Source organism: Urocitellus parryii, chromosome 8 (assembly GCF_045843805.1).
Source record: "Urocitellus parryii isolate mUroPar1 chromosome 8, mUroPar1.hap1, whole genome shotgun sequence".
Taxonomy (NCBI): domain Eukaryota; kingdom Metazoa; phylum Chordata; class Mammalia; order Rodentia; family Sciuridae; genus Urocitellus; species Urocitellus parryii.
Genome location: NC_135538.1, coordinates 133,021,291 through 133,040,852, shown reverse-complemented (window position 1 = coordinate 133,040,852; position 19,562 = coordinate 133,021,291). Strand labels below are relative to the sequence as shown.

The 19,562-nt window shown below is 38.1% G+C and overlaps 1 pseudogene; it reads left to right on the top strand.

The window, feature by feature from the left end:
• Window positions 1–974: 974 nt before the first annotated feature.
• On the top strand, window positions 975–9,904 carry LOC144249026 (serpin B9-like; annotated as a pseudogene).
• Window positions 9,905–19,562: the final 9,658 nt, after the last annotated feature.

The window sequence follows — 19,562 nt, the reverse complement described above, 5'->3', positions numbered from 1 at the left end:
TCTACTGCTTCTTTCCTGACTCTCACTTAAGCCCCCTTCATTCACACATGAGAAGCCTAGACTTGATAAACAGCTACAGAGCCTTTCTCAGGGCTGATCCATTCCACACACTGAAAATACAATCATGGGGGCTAAAACTCATCCATTGCTCTATCAGAGTGGAAGTTCTAAGCTTGGTCCTCAAGAACAATGATGGTTTGATGTTTAAACAATTCAGATACTGCTGCACCACTCCAAACATCCCTATTTCTGCTAATAAATAAGATAATAAAAAATAGAGGTAGTCCTTTCCACTATTTCTTCTTGGAATCTTTATTTCTTGTTATCCTCTTGAGAAAGAATATTTCTAGGGATGCTCTTTATTATTTATTTTGGGGGGAATGTACCACTTGTTATCCAAGTTAAAAATAGTAACTTCACCTATACAAATCATTATTTGTTCCAGGGATACCAGGTGCCAGGAGGATGCAATCATAATATCTCTTCTAGTACTTTCCAAAAACTCCTCCTATGCTCCTTATCTGGAGCTATGCAATGTTGTCTGCTGCTGAAATTTTGCTATGTAGCTATACAATGTTAAAACTGGGCCTGACCACAGGGCCTTAGATCTGACACTGCTCTTACCCACACCAGGTAATGTCAGCTCCTACCCAGCCCCTCTCTCCTTCGTGGCTTGTCTTCTTCTCAATCCTGGTGTGAAGTTTCTGCTTTGTCAACCTGCTTTCCTCCAGTGAATTAGAAGTCTTTCAACATCTTCAACTTGGTGGATCTTGCAGTGGCCATTGTCATCTATGCAAACCCATAGATGGAGTTTTTAATTTTTGTACTTAACCATCCAAACTCAGCCCATTTGAAACCAGAATGTTTGGATCTCCAAGACATTATGTCATCCTTATTCACCACGGGTTCAGAAAATCAACTGATACAGTCTCTGCTTGTCTTGAAAGTTCAAATTCAAAAGTTGATATTTGTCAATGCCAGCTACTTCTAAGGAACAGTTTGACAAAACATTCAGAAGAGAAATGCCTTTCAAAATAAACCAGGTAGGAGAATCTTTTTTAAAAAATCATAATAGTCTAATGAAGAAATTGAATAGAAAAGATTAACTTTGTAAAGACTTAAATGGATAATAATAATTTCAAACTTATCTCTCTTAATAAATTTTAAAATCATTGGAAAAAAATATATAAATAAATAATAATACTGTCTATTATGGTTTCAACCTATTAGCACTCTAACTGCCTCTGATAAAGTCTCATACATATATTGGCTAAAACTCATTCTGGACATAAAGATCTTGCTATAGACACAAGTAGCATAGATAGAAAGCAAAAAGAGGCGATATATATATATATATATATATATATATATGTTTATATATATGTTTATTAAACATGAGGCAGAGTTTACACAGGGAATGTGATCATACTGTTACTGAATCAAGGGTTTTGTTTTTATTGTTTTTGCACATTGGGGCATCAACTGTAGGGCTTGTGTATGTTAACCAAGCACTGTACCACCAAGCCACACTCCAGATTTTCAATTATTTTTAAAATTAAAATAAGCTTCCATTTGAAGTGTTGTTAATAAGTTAATAATAACATTGATTCAGCATCTGCAGATTCCTACCATTAAACATGAGAGGCAGGAGATCCAACATGGCGGCGGGCACGGAGAGATCAAATCTCTGACCTCTTCAGCTGCGTGGGCGTAAGAGTCGTAAACTGTCTAAATGCTATTTGCTCAGGATCACCAGGCAATGCAGAGCTGACGTGGATCTGGGACGAACAGTCTGGGCCTCTCAGAACACACACCGGGCCCGAATCGGCTGCATTCAAGCACTCGTTCACCTGCTTCTCACAGCCAAACCACTATGACTCAGCACTAATGATCCCACCAAAACAACTGGTCGGCCCTTCTGATCCTATGGAAGTAAATGCCAACCGAGCCTGCATAGGCAATGGCCACAGCATTAAAACAGGGCTTGGGAGAGACAGACAGGACCCACCCGTTGCATTGGTCACCCGGCAAAGGGAACGAACTGTCACCTTTTTCATGGGATACCACCACGACAGAGAACTGACGTCACCAAAACGCATCGGAGGAGATAAATTCATTGAAACCAGCGGCAACAGGTGTGTAATCCCCTAGCCTTCCCTCTCCACACAGCAGGGAAACCTTAAGGGCCCCTCCCCCATCCCAGCTCTCCCATGAGCTCGATAGCCAGACCTAGGGAATCAGGAGTGGCGCGGGACTCGCGGCGCTGAACTCCCGGCTACTGCTTCCACCAGTGCTGACAACTGAGGTCCCTTGCACCAGTTACTGGGGGCGTGGCTACTGGAGGGCAAGCAAATTCGCTGGGGGTTCTCAGCCCCAAGCTCTACAAACTTAGGGTCCGAGGGAATGGCAAACAGGGAGAGTGTGCCCAGGCTTTCATGAAAACAGAGCTCCCAGGAGCATCAGACCTGGCGTGTAGCCAGTATTGTGGTGAGCGTCACCAGTGAGCGGGGCCTGGCTTGAGGAAAAGAAGGGAAGTGTCTAGACACAAGAGAAGGCCCTAGGCACCCAGGATAGGAGACCCGCCAGTCTGGGAGGAAGAGCTGCTGCACAGTGATTGGCTCCCGCCTATTAAGAGGAGAAGCTTGGCCCACTGGGCACAGCTCAACCTACTAGAAGAGAAGTTAATCAAACTCTAAGACTGCATTTATTAATTTTTTTCTTTTCTTTTTTTTTAATTTAGGGTTTCTTTTCATTTTCATTTTTTTGTTGTTGTTGTTTTGTAAATATTTTTTTAAATTTTTTTATTATTTTATTTTAACTTTCATTTTTTTTATTATTATTTGTCTTTTCATTTATTTTGAATTCTCTTACTCCCCCTTCCTTGAATTCTATCTGCTTACTCTCATTCTCTTTAGTGACTTCTTCCCTTCCCTTCTAATACCTTTTCTCCCAAGCATCAAATACATTTATAGGAATAAACAGTAACTCAGCAGTCAAACAGAACAAGAAATAACATGAGCAGCATGAAAAAGCAAGGAAAAAAAGGAGTACAAACAATGCAGGACAGCCTAAATATTCAGGAGGACCTAGAGCCATCAGAAAAATGGTCATATAAGGAACTCAAGGAATGCCGTAGACAGATGGAATGGAACCTTAAAGAGGATACGAGACAGCAAATTCAAACAATGAAAGATTACATTGAAAATGAATTATATAAACAGATAAAAGAAGAAGTTAAGCATCTTTATCAGGAGATAGAGATTATAAAAAAAATCAAACAATAATTCTAGAAATGAAAGAAACTATAAACCAAATTAAAAACTCAAATAAGAGTATCACTAACAGAGTGGAGCAAGTAGAAGCCAGAACGTCAGATAATGAAGACAAAATATATCATCTTGAAAAGAGTCTAGCCAACTCAGAAAGGCTGGTTAAAATCATGAGAAAAAAATCCAAGAGCTATGGGATAACATAAAAAAAAAACAAATTTAAGAGTCATCAGGATAGAGGAAGGCACAGAGGTTCAAACCAAGGAAATGAGTAACCTGCTGAATGAAATACTTACAGAAAACTTTCCAGAAATAAAAAAGGAAATGAATATACAAATTGTAGATGCATACAGGACACCGAGCACACAAAATCACAGTAGACCAATGCCAAGACACATTGTTATGAAGATATCCAATATACAAAACAAAGAGAAAATATTAAAAGCTACAAGAGAAAGGAGGCAGATTACATTGAGGGGTAAACCAATAAGGTTAACAACGGATTTTTCATCACAGACGCTGAAAGCAAGAAGATCCTGGAACAACGTATTTCAAACACTGAAAGACAATAGATGCCAACCAAGAATTCTGTATCTAGCAAAATTAAGCTTCAGGTATGACAACGAAATAAAAATCTTTCATGATAAACAAAAGCTAAAAGAATTTGCAGCCAGAAAACCAGCATTTCAAGGCATCTTGAGCAAAACACTACACAAGGAAGAAATGTAAAACAATAACCAAAACCATCAGTGGGAAGTACCTCGGTAAACACAGAGGATGGGGGGAAAGCTAATCATGGAGAAACAAACTAAATTAGAAAAAAAAGATAAATAATCAAACATGGCAGGAAGTACAAACCATATATCAATAGTAACTCTAAACATTAATGGCTTAAACTCTCCAATAAAGTGACATAGGCTGGTAACATGGATTAAAAAAACAAATCCAGCAATGTGCTTCCTCCAGGAGACACATCTGATTGGACAAGACATACATAGGCTGAAGGTGAAAGGTTGGGAAAAAATATACCATGCACACTGTCCTCGTAAGCAAGCAGGGGTGGCCATCCTCATATCGAATAAAATCAACTTCAAGACAAAGTTAATCAAAAGGGATAAGGAAGGACATTATATACAGTTAAAAGGAACCATTCATCAACAAGCCATAACAATTATCAATATTTATGCACCTAATAATGGTGCTGCGACATTCATAAAACAAATACTCTTCAAGTTCAAGAATCAAATAGACCACAACAAAATAATTATGGGTGACTTCACACACCTCTCTCACCATTGGACAGATCCTCCAAACAAAAGTTGAATAAAGAAACTATAGAACTCAATATCACAATCAATATCCTAGACTTAACTGCCATATATAGAATATATCAACCATCATCAAGTGGATATACTTTTTTCTCAGCAGCACATGGATGCTTCTCAAAAATATATTATGCCATAGGGCAACCCTCAGTCAATATAAAGGGGTGGAGATAATCCCATGCATTTTATCTGATCATAATGGAATGAAACTGGAAATCAATGATAAAAGAAGAAAGGAAAAATCCTACATCCCATGGAAAATGAACAATATGTTACTGAATGATCAATGGGTTACAGAAGACATAAAGGAGGAAATCAAAAAATTCTTAGAGATAAATGAAAATACACAACATATCGGAATCTATGGGACACAATGAAAGTAGTTTTAAGAGGAAAATACATCGCCTGGAGGTCATTCCTCAAAAAAAGGAAAAACCAACAAATAAATGAGCTCACACTTCATTTCAAAGCCCTAGAAAAGGAAGAGCAAAACAACAGCAAATGTAGCAGAAGGCAAGAAATAATTAAAATCAGAGCGGAAATCAACGAAATTGAAACAAAAGAAACTATTGAAAAAATTAACAAAACTAAAAGTTGGTTCTTCAAAAAAATAAATAAGTTCGACAGACCCTTAACCATGCTAACAAAGAGAAGAAGAGAGAGAATTCAAATTACTAACATATGGGATGAAAAGGCAATATCACAACAGATGCTACAGAAATACAGAAGACAATTAGAAATTATTTTGAAAACCTATATTCCAATAAAATAGAAGATAGTGAAGGTATCGATAAATTTCTTAAGTCATATGATTTGCCCAGACTGAGTCAGGAGGATACACACAATTTGAACAGACCAATATCAATGGATGAAATTGAAGAAGCAATCAAAAGACTACCAACCAGAAAATCCCAGGACCAGATGGGTATACAGCGGAGTTTTATAAAACCTTTAAAGAAGAATTCATACCAATACTTTTCAAGTTATTTCAGGAAATAGAAAAAGAGGGAGCTCTTCCAAATTCATTCTATGAGGCCAACATCACCCTGATTCTGAAACCAGACAAAGACACCTCAAAGAAAGAAAACTACAGACCAATATCTCTGATGAACCTAGATGCAAGAATCCTCAATAAAATTCTGGCGAATCGGATACAAAGGCACATCAAAAAAATTGTGCACCATGATCAAGTGGGATTATTCCCTGGGATGCAAGGATGGTTCAATATACAGAAATCAATAAATGTTATTCAACACATCAATAGACTCAAAGATAAGAACCATATGATCATCTCGATAGACACAGAAAAACATTCTACAAAGTACAGCATCCCTTTATGTTCAAAACATTAGAAAAACTAGGGATAATAGGAACTTACCTTCACATTGTAAAAGCTATCTATGCTAAGCCTCAGGCTAGCATCATTCTGAATGGAGAAAAATTGAAGGCATTCCCTCTAAAATCTGGAACAAGACAGGGATGCCCTCTATCACCACTTCTATACCATATAGTTCTCGAAACACTGGCCAGAGCAATTAGATAGACAAAAGAAATTAAAGGCATAAAATAGGAAAAGAAGAACTTAAATTATCACTATTTGCAGATGACATGATTATATACCTAGAAGACCCAAAAGGGTCTACAAAAAAACTACTAGAACTAATAAATGAATTCAGCAAAGTGGCAGGATATAAAATCAACACGCATAAATCAAAGACATTTCTGTATATCAGTGACAAAACTTCTGAAACGGAAATGAGGAAAAACACTCCATTCACAATATCCTCAAAAAAAAAAATAAAACACTTGGTAATCAACCTAACAAAAGACGTGAAAGATTTATACAATGAAAACTACAGAACCCTAAAGAGAGAAGCAGAAGAAGATCTTAGAAGATGGAAAAATATACCCTATTCATGGATAGGCAGAACTAACATCATCAAAATGGCAATATTACCAAAAGTCCTCTATAGGTTTAATGCAATGCCAATCAAAATCCCAACGGCATTTCTTGTAGAAATAGATAAAGCAATCATGAAATTCATATGGAAAAATAAAAGACCCAGAATAGCAAAAGCAATTCTAAGCAGGAAGTGTGAATCAGGCAGTATAGCCATACCAGATTTCAAACTATGTTACAGAGCAATAGTAACAAAAACAGCATGGTACTGGTACCAAAACAGGTGGGTGGACCAATGGTACAGAATAGAGGACACAGAGACCAATACACAAAGTTACAACTATCTTATATTTGATAAAGGGGCTAAAAGCATGCAATGGAGGAAGGATAGCATCTTCAACAAATGGTGTTGGGAAAACTGGAAATCCATATGCAACCAAATCAAACTGAATCCCCCTCCTCTCGCCATGCACAAAAGTTAACTCAAAATGGATCAAGGAGCTTGATATCAAATCAGAGACTCTGTGTCTGATAGAAGAAAAAGTTGGCTCCGATCTACATATTGTGGGATTGGGCTCCAAATTCTTTAATAGGACACCCATAGCTCAAGAGTTAGTAACAAGAATCAACAAATGGGACTTACTTAAACTAAAAAGTTTTTTCTCAGCAAGAGAAACAATAAGAGAGGTAAATAGGGAGCCTACATCATGGGAACAAATTTTTACTCCTCACACTTCAGATAGAGCCCTAATATCCAGAGTATACAAAGAACTCAAAAAATTTGACAATAAGATAACAAATAACCCAATCAACAAATGGGGCAAGGACCTGAACAGACACTTCTCAGAGGAGGACATACAATCAATCAAGAAGTACATGAAAAAAATGCTCACCATCTCTGGCAGTCAGAGAAATGCAAATCAAAACCACCCTAAAATACCATCTGACTCCAGTAAGATTGGCAGCCACTATGAAGTCAAACAACAACAAGTGCTGGCGAGGATGCGGGGAAAAGGGTACACTTGAACATTGCTGGTGGGACTGCAAATTGGTGCAGCCAATTTGGAAAGCAGTATGGAGATTCCTGGGAAAGCTGGGAATGGAACCACCATTTGACCCAGCTATTGCCCTTCTCAGACTATTCCCTGAAGACCTTAAAAGAACATACTACAGGGATACTGCCACATCGATGTTCATAGCAGCACAATTCACAATAGCTAGACTGTGGAACCAACCCAGATGCCCTTCAATAGATGAATGGATAAAAAAAAAATGTGGCATTTATACACCATGGAGCATTACACAGCACTAAAAAGTGACAAAATCATGGAATTTGCAGGGAAATGGATGGCACTAGAGCAGATTATGCTTAGTGAAGCTAGCCAATCCCTAAGAAACAAATACCAAATGTCTTCTTTGATATAATGAGAGCAACTAAGAACAGAGCAGGGAGGAAGAGTAGGAAGAAAAGATTAACATTAAACAGAGACATGAGATGGGAGGGAAAGGGAGAGAAAAGGGCAATTGCATGGAAATGAAGGGAGACCCTCATTGCTATACAATATTACATATAAGAGGTTGTGAGGGGAATGGGAAAATAAACAAGGAGAGAAATGAATTACAGTAGATGGGGTAGAGAGAGAAGATGTGAGGGAAGGGGAGGGGGAACGTAGGGGATAGGAAAGGTAGCAGAATACAACAGTTACTGATATGGCATTATGTAAAATTGTGGATGTGTAACCGACGTGATTCTGCAATCTGCATTTGGGGTAAAAATTGGGAGTTCATAACCCACTTGAATCTAATGTATGAAATATGATATGTCAAGAGCTTTGTAATGTTGTGAACAACCAATTTAAAAAAACTCAAAAAAATAAATAAACATGAGAGGCAAAGGCCTTAGTTGTCTATGAGGCATAATTTCAATTAAATCAGATTAATTAGAATAGTTTGGAAACTCCCTAATCTCTGAAAATACAATTTAATGCAACAAGGAAGCTTGTATGTATTAAAGTACTCCCCTCTCTTTTTAAGGCATGTTTTAGATAACTATTTATTAGTTTTACCAATGATGGATCACAGCGGAATTGAGAGTTTTCTTGGCCCTTTCATACTGTTTTAAATTTTGTGCTTGTGTGATCCTTCTTCTCAGGAGGAAGAAAAAACAGTGCAGATGATATATTAGGAAGCCAATTTTAGCACTCCCTACATCAGTGAGGCCCAGATACAGGTGCTGGAGCTGCCCTATGCTGGCACCAAGTAGAGCATGATCATTCTGCTCCCAGATGAGCACGTGGACCTCAGTTCAGTGAGTCGGGATGGGTTGCACTCTTTTGCATGCAGAATTTCTGTGGGAAGAATTGGTTACATCCTGTGCCCAGTTTTCACATATCTACAACCCAACAGCTGAAACCGCCCATCTGTGTCCTGCTTGCTTCCTTGTGATATGATCCCATAGCAAGAGAGTTAACCATCTTCTCAATGGTGGCAGTGAATTGTGATGATCTAAGGGGTCTCTGTGAGCAAAGAAGCTCCCATGGGCTCTCCCTTTGTTTATCTCCCTAACTGTGATGAGGAGTTTCCACAAAAAGTTGCAAAACCCATGTGAGCAGGTGTCCTCTCCAGGAGTGGCTCACACTGAGAGCCCTTCCTTTTCCAGTAGTATTTTTCCTTTCCATCAGTGGTTCCTAGTCTTCAAAACTAAACCTCATTCAAACCCAAAATACCACCAGAAAACCACCATCCACTGGGCATGGACACTTCTCAGAAGGAAACATGATTCAATAGTGAATGGATAAGGAGGGGCAGCCACAGTCTCCCTGCAGGGAAGTCACACATGGATAGCACAAGGGGTAGCGGATGACTCAGAGCCCTCATAACTTTTCTGGCAGCTGAAGGAACTGCCTGTCCTGTGTGGACAGTCAACATAAAATGATCATGGAAATGTATGTGTGTTTGTAGATACACACTGAAGTCTGAATGGAAACTGGTAATTCTTGTCTTTCAGGTTGAAAATAACCTTACTTTTGAGAAATTCATAGCCTGGACTAAGCCAAATTTTATACTATGGTGAAGATGAAGATTTCCTTCCAAGATGTAAACTGCAGGAGGATTATTACATGGAGACTGTGCTTCAGCGTTTGGGAATGGTTGATGCCTTCCAACAGGGCTAGGCAGACTTGTCTGCAATGTTAACTGAGACAGATTTGTATCTCTCCAAGTTTGTGCACAAGAATGTCATGTAGTTGAATGAGGAAGGCATTGAGGCTGCGGCAGCCATGGCCACAGACATTGTGGAAGACGGCTTACCATGTATACCAACTTTCCGTGCTGATCACGCCCTCCTTTTCTTCATCAGGCAAAACTAAAGCAACACCCTTCTGTTTTGTGGCAGGTTCTCATCTCCCTAAGAGTTGTACTTCCGCTGCATGGAGAGTTTTTCTCTTTCAGTGTTCCCAAAGTCCCTCTACAGTTTCACAAGGATAGGCCTTTAGGTAAACACCAGTAGGAAGAGGAGGGCAAGGTCCCAAGTCTTCTGAACAACTTGCCAGGATGTGACCTCATGAGGCACCATCCTTGTGTTAATCAACATAAAATAGTAAACCAAAAGGACACCCTTTTGGTTCTCCAAAAATCTCATGGTTTAAGATATTTTAGGCTTGGTTGACCTTTATTTTATTGATTGATTGATTGATTGATTGATTTTTTGCTTGAGGGCCTATGGCAAGACAATTCATCATGGCCACAGTAAGGGATAGAGCAAAGATACTCACTCATTGTGGCATCAAAGCCAAATGAGGGAGTGGCTTGTTTCCTGAATTTCCTTTCAAAGACATACCACCAATGGCTCAACTTCCTCCCACTAAAACCCACCTCCAAAGTTTCTACCACCTCCCAGAGTCACAGGCTAGTGATTATACCTTCAGCCCATGGGCCTGGGGGAACATCCCAAACCCAAACTACACACCACCTCTCTCTAGAAATCTTTTCCTTCTACTCTTCCCTTCCTCCAACATCCTGTACCCCTCCCTATCACTGGCTAACCCACACTAATCCTTGCCAAGGTTAAAGAAATCCCAGCACCCATGTGATTGATTATTTTGCAGGAGTTGTATTTATTGGACTAGATTAAATTGAGCTGTACTCCATCTGCCTGCAGTAGTTGGGAAACTTCCTGAGGGCAGGGTTTGCTAGGGTTGTTTGCCCTGCACCTAGTTCCAGGACTGGCTGTGCCATCTATGAGGCCCAGTACAAAGTACAAGTGAAAGGCCTCTTGTTTGGATTTCAGGATGTGGACAGCAGAATGTCTAATCAAGGGAGCTTGCAGGCTCCTGAAACAGGACCCCCAGAGAAAATGCTAATCAGGGCGTCTCTGAGATTACCTCAGCTTCTGAGCAGGCCACTGCCCTGTAGTAAAGTCTTAAGAACAAGTTCATATTAATGCTCAAATGGTGCTTGTGATAGTTTCACATTTCCATTAAATGCATGCATTGAATTACTTGTTATCCAAACCCAGCTACTACTCCTTACCATTGATCATTAAGGATTCCAGCCATCATCTCTAACTTCTACTCTTTCTTGATGATACGTGACAATTCCCTTGGGGGAATTTTCCTGACATATATTATTTTAGCAGACATTGATAAATTTGAAGTTCCCATCCCATGACTCCAAATGACACAGAAGAGAATGACGTGAGGCACCCCTGACCTAGTGAGCCAAGTGAAGTAAACCTTTATCAAATCAAGAAAATCAGGGGATGTTAATCCCCTGAAAACAGGGAAAATCCAGCCACAACTTGGCATCTGCCTTCCAGGACACCCTATTGGTTCTCAAAAAATCCTCAAGTAATTTTCAGATGAGTGTCATGAAAATGGGTCCCTTCCACCATACTACTGACAGAAGTCATCATCCAGATTTCACAATGGGAAGTGAAACCTTATTAAACGGACTATAAAATGACTTCCATCACCTCCTCCATCACTGAAGCCTTCCTTGCCATACTTGCCATAGATGTCTTTTTTTTATCATCTGAGAAAATCCTCACATGTCTCTCACACTTGTTTAAATTTTCTCTCTGCATTTTTTCATTCTCAGAATATTAATCTGGATGTCACTTTACTGTCAGTTCTGATATGCCATTATGATACCCTTGGGTGAGGCTTGTCTCTGAACGCCTAGAACTTCATAGCAACACATCCTGTTTTAACAAACTGTTGAAACAACTTCAGGTCTCTGCTCAGGCTGCACAAAGGTTAAAGGGAGCAGTGGGCCTTCTAGCTCTCCTTGGGGCTCCTCCCACTTTACTGTCTCTTTCTCCTTACTTTCCATTTAATGTACCTGTAGAAAACTTGGATAATTACAATTATTTGTATTATGTCCTAGACTATTATAAATGTCCTAAATATTTTCTCATATACTCTGTATTTCTAAAGAAATATCCTTGAAAATGTAATGGAGGAAAGGGTGCATGGGGGTAGGAAAGATGGTGGAATGAGATGGACATCATTACTCTAGGTACATGTGTGACTGCACATATGGTTCAACACTATCTCATAATCAACCAGAGAAATGAAAAGCTGTGCTGCAATCATGTACAATGAATCAAAATGTATTTGCTGTCATATATTCATAATTAAAAATAAATAAGTTAGTAAAAACAAACAAAAATAATATCCCTGAAAATGGAGCTGTTGACATAAAAGCTGGGACACATTGTGAAGCTTCTTCCAAGCTGGTACAAAAACATTGTACTGATTTTCACTTGCACCTACACTGCCATTTACACTACTACCTGCTGCCTGATTTATTTTTTATGAACAAAACTAAACAGTGTCTTCTCCTGGCTCTTATTTTTGGACTCATAGTTCATGATCTGTTAAACAAGCCATTCATTACACAGCTCTTACTAAAATTTTACCAAGTTAGACCATCTTCCCCCTTGACTACATTCATTTCAGGCAACACACTTTTCAAAGTGGATTTGGCAAAAAGTGCATCCACAGAACTGCCAAGCTGTAACAGAAAGTTTTTTATTTCAACTCCTCCTCTAATTTTTAAAACATACTATTAGATTTTTAATTATGTATAATTGACCTAATAAACCTCATATCCTGCAATTTGATGAATTTCAACATTGTGTGCTCCAGGAAACCATCACCATCAAGATCATGAGCATATACATTACACTCAAAACATTCCTCTTTTGCAATCCCCCTTTTTTTTCCACCCCTCCTTGCATTGCTCCATTCATATATTTCAGAACTCATACAATTGTCACAGGATCAGCCCTGAAGGTGTCCCAAAAGTGAAAAGGGGACCTCAACTCAGCTCAGGCAGGTTCTTGACTTACACCACAGAAAGAAATTTCAGGCTGCATCAAAAGACAAACAAGTAGAAAATGATTTAGGAAAGCAAGGAGATTTATTCAATGGAAGCAAACAATAGAGCAGGATACTCACCTAGAGAGAGGAGTGTGGGTGCTCCAAAGTGAGGACCTCACTGGGGTCTCACGCTCTTTTGGGAATAATTTTGCTGAATTCTAATTAAACAAATCTTTTTGTCCATGCCTGTGATTCTCTTGTTACTTATAAGAACCCTCTGCCTCATTCAAGGTAACAGGAATCATCTCCTGTCTCTTTCTTTCTTTCTTTTTAGTTTTCTTGAATTTATTCAACCACAGAAACATGTTTAATGGGGTATCTATATAGTCATGTCCTCAAGGAATTTTTTTATTATTGAAATATTATTAGAATTTATCAGTGAACCTATATTTTGTGATCACAGATTTGTTGAAAGACCATTCATTCTCCTCTGAATTGCAATTGCATCTATTTTCTGATTTCTAGTTAATTCCACTAATCTCTTTGTCTATCATGATGCCAATAGCACACTATCTTATTTTGTGTTTTTTATTTTGAAGGCTAGAGACTGAACCCAGGGCCTCCAGTATGCTAGGCAAGTGTTTTACCAATGAGCTACAGCCATAGTCCTTTTTTATTTTGAAACATGGTCCCACTAGGTTGCCCAGGTTGGTCTTCAACTTGCACTCCTCCTGTTTTAGGACTAAATGGGATTACAGATGTGTGCTGACACACCTGGCTTCCTCTAAAAGTATTATTGTCAAAGTTGTGTAGACTGGTTTGGGACCTTTTAATTTCCCTGTAAATTTGAGATTTAGCTTACCACATGTAAATACGACTGATGGGTTTGTTGTTGTTGTGTTGAACCTAAATATTAAATTGAACAAAACAGCTGTATTAACAATATTTAAACTTCCAACCCAGGAATCGGATATTTTCTCCATTTTTTAGCATGTTCTTCAATTTTTCACAATGTCAATAGTTTTCAATATATAGATCTGTACTTCACATCATTTGTCAGGGTTATTTCTAAGGATATTCTCCTTTTTGAAGCTGTTATACATGTGTTACTTTATATTTCAATTTCTCATTAATTGTTGCCAGTATTGAAAAATATGATTTTTTTTTCTGGTATTTCAACCTTGTTTATTTGCTAAGGGCATTTAGTAGTAGCTTTTCATACTGGATTATATTGGAATTCTCATATAGACAATTGTATCTATAGCCAATAAAGACACATTTTCTTCTTTGTTTCCAATTTGAAAGTGTCCCTCCCTTTTTTTTTTTCTCTATTGCACTAGGTAGATCCTACAGCACAGCATGCAGTTTTTTTCATAGATGATCCTTATCAGGTTAAAGAAGTTTTCTTCTATTTCTAGTTTGATGAGGGGTTTTGAGGAGGAATTGATATATAATTTTGTCAAATATTATTTCTTTATCATCAAGGTGATCATGTTTTCTTCTAGACTGTTAATACAATGAACTATATTGCTTAATTTTCAAACATTAAACAAGTCTTGCATAACAGAGTCACTTTTGATCTTTGAGTTTGAACAACTGGATTATGATATGCCTTGGAGTTTATTTCATCATGTTGTTTGTTCTTGGGGGGTTGTTGAGATTTGTGGATCAATAGGATTACAGTTTTTATCAAATTTGGACAATTTAAGTAATTATTTCTTAAAATATTTCATCTGCCTCCCTCCTTCCCAGGAAATTCCTATTATACACATATCAAGCTGCTTAAGGTAGTTCCATCCTGCATTCCCCTCTGGATATCAAGTGGTACCTTGTCAATGTAAGAGCATCCTACCTAATATACTGCCTTAAGAGGGCATAAGTGGTAAAGATTCCATGAAGAAATGGGGGAAATAATTGCTCAGTCACAAAGGAAACACTACCTTTCATTTTTCACTGTCTCCTATGTTAACAGAAATATGAATATTCCTAGTGGTAATTCAGGGCGTGAGTGGCATTTATCTGTGCCTTCTTGAATTCATGTTGAATATAATTCGCATTGTAAGATATTAAGAAACGGGACAAGGTGAGACATTTAATAGGTTCATTAGGTTCCAACCCAATGAACAAAATCAAGATAACTCAAACCAATTTAAACCATTCAAACAAAGACAATTCTGGGTTAATGTATTACCTTGAGAGTGGGTCTGATATAAAAGCTGGTTTGGCCATGTGTCTAGCACACTCCTTGTTCCTCACCCCCAATGAAAAGTCATTAAATAATTTATTGTAAGAATTTTAAAAGAGATTTTGGAAGATGGCAGAATAGAGGAGTTGCTTCACTGAGAACCAAGAAAAGCAGACAGGCAGCTTTTCAACAAGTGGGTGAATGATCAAGAATTAGAGAGGATCCAGGTGCTGTGTTGAATGCCTATAAGCCCAGTAGCTGGGGAGGCTGAGACAAGAGGATCATAAGTTAAAAGCCAGCCTCAGCAATGGCCAGGTACTCAGTGAGACTCTGTCTCTAAATAAATACAAAATAGGACTAGGGATGTGACTTAGTTGTTGAGTGCCCCAAGTTCAATCCTTGGTATCTCTCCCCCCCCAAAAAAAATAACTAGGGAGGACTTTATTGGAATTTAATATACTAAAGCATACTGGACACTCAAAACAGATCAGGGACCCAGGAGATCTTGTATAATTAAATTAAGGAGGAAAGATAGCCACTCCAATAGCTGCAAACCAGAAGAGTCCCTATGTGAACACAGTAAAGTCATAAAGGAATTAAAGGAACCCTCACTCTTGGTAAGACTGCAGCATGTCAGGGTACAGAGAGCTTAGAGATCAGAGACAGTGCTCAAAAAAACAGTAAGTCATACTGCACAGCATCCCTGTATGGGAGGGAAACCATGGCAGTGTGTACAAAGGCAGCAGGAAAAAATCACTGTGTACCATGGCCCAGGAGCCAGTAGCTGGAGGAGCCGATTACTGGCAGACCTGAGTCTGGTCAAAAAGTGAGCTGGACAAACCCACATTGTGTGACTAAGAGTGTGCCTGAGTGACCCAAAGAAAATCAAGTGTGGAGAGAGGTTTATACAGGGGAACACTGCTCCTGGAAACCCATCTAGTTTCACCACCACCCTCCAGTCTGGCTGCTAGCAGGAATGGCTGGGGGAGAAAGGCTGGACCCAGAATTTGAAATGGCAGAGTTGGTCGAGACCAAGTTAAGAAGCAGAGAACAGGAATCATGGGGCGCAAAGGCAAAGCAGTGGACTGCAAAGAGGTTCCCACGCCCCAAGAGTGAGAACTGAAGGAGATTCCTGCATGCAGCCTTCCACGAGGGACCAGAATTGCTGGGACTTGGAGGTGCTCTGACTTAAAATCTCCAGACTAATAGCAACTGACAGACAAAAGCATACTTAAGCCTATAATCTGTCTCCAAAAGTTTCTTCTCCAGGCCAACCTCTCACCCTAGCAACCCCCAAACATCCTGAGGGTGAAGCTTGAATCAAATTCCAGACAACACCAGTTGACTGCTAAGAAAATTTTGAATCCCAACTGAAATAAATATATAATTTTTCATTGAGATCCTTTTTTTCCCCTTTTCCCTCACATTTCTACCGTTTTTAAAACCAAGTATTTTTCATGCACCAATTTCTTAAGATCCAGGATGTCTAAATATTATATTACAGTTTCATTGTGTATTCTTTTATTTTTACTTTTGTTCTGTTTATTTTTAGGGTTTTAAAAAAAAAACTTATGTATATTTTCCTCTCACTTTTTTGATTCTCTTTCTCTCTTTTCTCATGCTAACAGCCAACCTCTATTTATTCCTTCTTTAATCTTCCTCTAATTTTTTACTTCTATCTTCTCTCCTCTTCATAACCGTCACAACCTGAACCACTACTGTTCTTTGTCTACCCTTTTTTAAGTCCTTTTGCAAACTTACTGTTTCTATTGCACACAATAATAGAACAAACCATTTCTGTTTGATACCACAAAACTGTAGATGTCTTAGTAGGACCTATTTGGTTTACGGCTATATAGTCTTTGCATTGGGTACTGTTATTCTTTGCCTTACCCTTAAAGATGAGGAATTAGAAACCTCAGGGACACTATAAGTCAACAGGATAGAAACTGTACTGCCTCAAATACACATTGTTGGATGGGCAGACACACAAAAAAAAAAAAACATGAAAAAACAATTAAACCAAGTGCCCCAAACAAACAAAGATAATCCAATAATAGAATCCCTTGACATCACAGTAGAAGAAAAATCAGAGGAGGAGTTCAGAATGTACACGATTAAACTGACCCGCAATGTAAAGCATGAGGTAAGTAATGAAATCAGAGATAAATTACAGGAGGTCATATCAATAAAGATAGAGATCCTGAAAAGTAGAGGATAGGAAAGGTAGCAGAATACAACAGTTACTAGTATGGCATTATGTAAAAATGTGAATGTGTAACCGATGTGATTCTGCAATCTGTATTTGGGGTAAAAACGGGAGTTCATAACTCACTTGAAACTAATGTTTGAAATATGATATGTCAAGAGCTTTGTAAGGTTTTGAACAACCAATTAAAAAAAAAGAAATCAAGAAGAAATCTGCAAAATGAAGGAATCAATAAACCAAATTCAAATTCAATAGTAAGTATCACCCCAACAGACTAGACCACTTGGAAAACAGAACTTCAGGCAATGAAGACAAAATATATAATCTTGAAAATAATGTTGACTATGAATAAGTATGTTAAGAAACCATGAACCAAACTTCCAAGAATTATGAGATAACATGTGAAAATGCCAAGTTTAAGATTTATCAGAATAAATGAAGAAGCAAAGATAGAAACCAAATAAATGCACAATCTTTTCAATGGAATAATATCAGAAAAATTCCCAAACTGGAGAACAAAATGAAGAAAATCAAATGCAAAAGATTTACGGGACCCCAAATGTACAAAATTACAACAGACCCACATCAAGGCACATTATGATGAAAATGCCTAACATACAGAATAAGGATAGAATTTTAAAGACTGAGAGAGAGAAATATCAGATTATGTGTACTGGGAAAACAATTTGAATCAAATGATTTCACAATCCAGATCCTCAGAGCTAGGAGGTCCTGAAAAATACATACAATCTCTAATAGAAAATGGATGCTAACAAAGAACTCTACAACCAGCAACATTAAGCTTTAGATTTGAAGATAAAATAAAAACCTTCTATGAGAAACAAAAGTTAAAAAAAATACACAACTAGAAAGCCTGCACTATACACTCTCAAAACACTCCAAAAAGATTAAACGGGAAGGAAAAAAAAACAGCAAAGGGAAGAACTACACTAAAGAGTAGTAAACCAAAGGAGAAAATATTTCAAATATTAAAACTGGAAATAAACCAAAATGATGAGGAGCAAAAATCATATCTCAACAATAACTTTGAACATTAATGGCCTAAACTCATCAATCAAAGGACATAGACTGGCAGATTGGATTAAAAAAGAAGATCCAGCAATATGCTATCTCTAACAGACTCACCTCCCAGTAAAAGATATCCACAAACTGGAGGTGAAAGAATAGGAAGAAACATCTTATTCACACGGATGGAATAAACAAGCAGGGGTTCCTAACCTCATATCAGATAATGTGAACTTCAAGACAATGTTTATATGAGGTAAAAAAGAAGAACATTTGATCCTTTTTAAGGGAAGCATCAGCAACACAAAACGATCATAAATATTTATGCTCCAAACAATGGAAAATCTACATACATCAAAAACCCTTCTCAAATTCAAAATTAAATAGGCCACACCACAATAATACTGGGTGACTTTAACACACCTCTCTCACTACTGGATAGATATACCAAATAAAACCTAAACAAGGAAAAATAGAATTAAGTAATACAATCAATAATTTAGACTTATCAGACATACATAGAAAATTTCACCCATCAGTGAGTGAATACACTTTCTTCTCAACAGCACATGAATCCTTCTCTAAAAGAGACCATATCCTAGGCCACAAAGCAACTTTTAGCAAATAAAAACAAAAGAGAGAGAGTATCATGCATTCTATCAGGTAATAATGGAGTGAAATTAGGAATCAATGCTAAGATTAAAAGAAAATAGAAGCTACTAGAACACTTTGATACTAAGTCATACTCTATTAAATGATGAATAGAGAACAGAAGAAATCAGGGATGAAATAAAAAAATACTAGGAAGTAAATGAGAATAACAATATGACATATTAAAGTCTCTGGGAAACTACGATGGAATGCTAAGAGAAAAGTTCCATGCATTGAGATCATTGATTAAAAATATAGAAAGTGAATGAATAAATTCCTAACATTGTATGTCAAATCCCCAGAAAAGGAACAAATCAAAACAAAAAGTGGCAGAAGACAAGAAATAATGAAAATCAGAGCTGAAATCAATAAAATTGAAACAAAAGAAACAAGTCAAAAAATTGAGAGGGTAGGCCTGGGTCCATCCTGCCACAAGCAGACACCACCAGAACTTAGGTTCCAGCACAGGACCACCTCCTCCACATAGCAGACCCCTGCTAGAGCTCAGGCCACAACTAGATCTGCCTCTGCCCACCTGCGTGGGGCCCAGGCCCAGGATAAGTCTGGGTCCATCACCCTCACCAGCCCAAGCCTAACCCACTTCCATCTTGGGACACTGCAGACATCGCCATAGTCTATCCCATACAGGGGCCTTTACCTTTCAACAACAGACA